Consider the following 3,544-nt stretch of genomic DNA (forward strand, 5'->3'; position numbering starts at 1 on the left):
TTTGGTGTCAAATGCATGTTTTTGTTATATTTTTCGAATCCATGCATATATTTCTTGTTTTGATCTTTAAATTCTATTGACTTGAGTGTTCATGTGTCTCATATAGTGTCAGTAGCACACAAACTGCTAAGTTTGGTGTCTTGCATGCATTGTTATTTGATTCTTGTTGCATTTTGATTATTAAAAATCCAAAATATTTTAATTTGTGTCTTTTCAAGTCAATGATACAAAGAATTGAAGATTCAGAACATACTGCAGAGGAATTATACAGAAAAAGCTGAGCATTCAAAAATGCCCAGTGAAGAAGGCAGACTGGCGTTTAAACGCCAGCCAGGGTACCTGGCTGGGCGTTTAACGCCCAAAAAGGGTGCATTTTGGGCGTTAAACGCCAGAATGGATACCATTCTGGGCGTTTAACGCCAGGATGGTGCTAGGGGGAAGATTTTGTTTTCAAAATCAATTTTTTTCAAGTTTTCAAAGTTTTTCAAAATCAAATCTTTTTCAAATCATATCTTTTCAATCAAATGTTTTCAAAATCAATTTCTTTCCTTTTTCAAAGATACTTACTAACAATTAAAGATTTGATTGAACATTTTTTGCCTTTTCTGCTAAGAAAGGTTTTATGTTTGAATCATATCTTTTCTTGTTAGGCAAGTCATTAATTTTTAAAATCATATCTTTTCAAATTGTTTTCAAATCATATCTTTTAAAATTGTTTTCAAATCATATCTTCTCAATCACATCTTTTTAAAACCATAACTTTTCAATCAAATCTTTTTAGCCTCATCTTTTTCAAAATAGTTTTCAATCAAATCTTTTGACTTCTAATTTCAAAATAATTTTCAAAAATCACTTGATTTCTTTTCCACTTTCAATTTTCGAAAATTTTCAATCAAATTTTCAAAATGTTTTCAAAATCTTTTAATTGAATTTTCGAAAAGATTACTTCCCTCCTTCCCACATCCTTCTATTTATGGAGTACTACTCCTTCTTAATGCACAATTCGAACCTTATCTAATTAAAGTTCGAATTCTTCTTCTCCTTCTTCTTTCTATTTCTCTTTTCCTCTGACACTTCAAGGAATCTCTATACTGTAACATAGAGGATTCCACATTTTCTTGTTCTCTTCTCTTTCATATGAGCAGGAGCAGAGACAAAGGCATTCTTGTTGAAGCAGATCCTGAACTTGAGAGGACCCTGAAGAGAAAGCTAAGAGAAGCCAAAGCACAACTCTCTTTAGAGGACCTGACCGAATTCTTCAAGGAAGAAGAACCCATGGCAGCCGAAAACAACAACAATGCCAACAATGCAAGGAAGGTGCTGGGTGACTTTACTGCACCTACTCCTGATTTCTATGGGAGAAGCATCTCTATCCCTGCCATTGGAGCAAACAACTTTGAGCTTAAGCCTCAATTAGTTTCTCTAATGCAACAGAATTGCAAGTTCCATGGACTTCCAATGGAAGATCCTCATCAGTTTTTAGCTGAATTCTTGCAAATCTGTGACACAGTCAAGACTAATGGGGTTAACCCTGAGGTCTATAGACTGATGCTATTCCCTTTTGCTGTAAGAGACAGAGCTAGAATATGGTTGGATTCTCAACCTAAAGAAAGCCTGGACTCTTGGGAAAAGCTAGTCAATGCCTTCTTGGCAAAGTTCTTTCCACCACAAAGATGGAGTAAGCTTAGAGTGGAAGTCCAAACCTTCAGACAGAAGGATGGAGAATCCCTCTATGAAGCTTGGGAAAGATACAAACAATTAATCAGAAAATGTCCTTCTGACATGCTTTCTGAATGGAGCATCATAGGTATTTTCTATGATGGTCTCTCTGAACTATCCAAGATGTCTTTGGATAGCTCTGCTGGAGGATCTCTTCATCTGAAGAAGACGCCTGCAGAAGCTCAAGAATTGATTGAAATGGTTGCAAATAACCAATTCATGTACACTTCTGAAAGGAATCCTGTGAACAATGGGACTAGTCAGAAGAAAGGAGTTCTTGAGATTGACACTCTGAATGCCATATTGGCTCAGAACAAGATATTGACTCAACAAGTCAACTTGATTTCTCAAAGTCTGTCTGGAATGCAAAATGCACATGGCAGTACTAAGGAAGCTTCATCTGAGGAAGAAGCTTATGATCCTGAGAACCCTTCAATGGAAGAGGTGAATTACCTAGGAGAACCCTATGGAAACACCTACAATTCTTCATGGAGAAATCACCCCAATTTCTCATGGAAGAATCAAGAGAGACCTCAACAAGGTTTCAATAACAATAATGGTGGAAGAAACAGGTTTAGCAATGGCAAGCCTTTTCCATCATCTTCTCAGCAACAGACAGAGAGTTCTAAGCAGAATACTTCTGACTTAGCAACAATGGTCTCTGATCTAATAAAGACCACTCAAAGTTTCATGAATGAAACAAGGTCCTCCATCAGAAATTTGGAAGGACAAGTGGGTCAGCTGAGCAAGAAAGTTACTGAACTCCCTCCTAGCACTCTCCCAAGTAATACAGAAGAAAATCCAAAAGGAGAGTGCAAAGCCATAGACATGGCCGAATATGGAGAGGAAAGAGAGGAGGAGGACGCCACTGAGGAAGACCTCAGTGGGCGTGTACCAATCTCCTCTGAGTTCCTCAATGAGGAACCATGGGAATCTGAGGCTCAAAATGAGACCATAGAGATTCCATTGGACTTACTTCTGCCATTCATGAGCTCTGATGAGTATTCTTCCTCTGAAGAGGATGAGTATGTCACTGAAGAGCAAGTTGCTAAATACCTTGGAGCAATCATGAAGCTAAATGACAAGTTATTTGGAAATGAGACTTGGGAGGATGAACCACCTTTGCTCACCAAAGAACTGGATGACTTGTCTAAGCAGAAACTGCCTCAAAAGAGGCAAGATCCTGGGAAGTTTTCTATACCTTGTACCATAGGCACCATGACCTTCAAGAAGGCCTTGTGTGACTTAGGGTCAAGTGTAAACCTCATGCCCCTCTCTGTAATGGAGAAATTAGGGATCTTTGAGGTGCAAGCTGCAAGAATCTCATTAGAGATGGCAGACAATTCAAGAAAACAAGCTCATGGACTTGTAGAGAATGTTTTGGTGAAAATTGAAGACCATTACATCCCTACTGACTTCATAGTCCTAGAGACTGGGAAGTGCATGGATGAATCCATCATCCTTGGCAGACCCTTCCTAGCCACAGCAAAGGCTGTGATTGATGTTGATAGAGGAGAGTTGATCATTCAAGTGAATGGAGAATCCTTGGTGTTTAAGGCCCAAGGACATCCCTCTATCATCATGGAGAGGAAGCATGAAGAGCTTCTCTCAAAACAGAGCCAAGCAGAGCCCCCACAGTCAAACTCTAAGTTTGGTGTTGGGAGGCCACAACCAAACTCTAAGTTTGGTGTTGAACCCCCACATTCAAACTCTAAGTTTGGTGTTGAGAGGTTCCAACATTGCTCTGATCATTTCTGAGGCTCCATGAGAGTCCTCTGTCAAGCTAATGACATTAAAGAAGCGCTTGTTGGGAGGCAACCCAATG

General features: G+C 39.1%; 1 non-coding gene across 1 annotated transcript; it reads right to left on the minus strand.

The window, feature by feature from the left end:
- Nucleotides 1-1,680: 1,680 nt before the first annotated feature.
- Nucleotides 1,681-1,788, minus strand: LOC130964761 (small nucleolar RNA R71). Its single transcript, XR_009080835.1, has one exon. It is a non-coding gene; the product is annotated as a small nucleolar RNA R71 (small nucleolar RNA).
- Nucleotides 1,789-3,544: the final 1,756 nt, after the last annotated feature.

This window comes from Arachis stenosperma, chromosome 2 (assembly GCF_014773155.1).
Source record: "Arachis stenosperma cultivar V10309 chromosome 2, arast.V10309.gnm1.PFL2, whole genome shotgun sequence".
Classification (NCBI taxonomy): domain Eukaryota; kingdom Viridiplantae; phylum Streptophyta; class Magnoliopsida; order Fabales; family Fabaceae; genus Arachis; species Arachis stenosperma.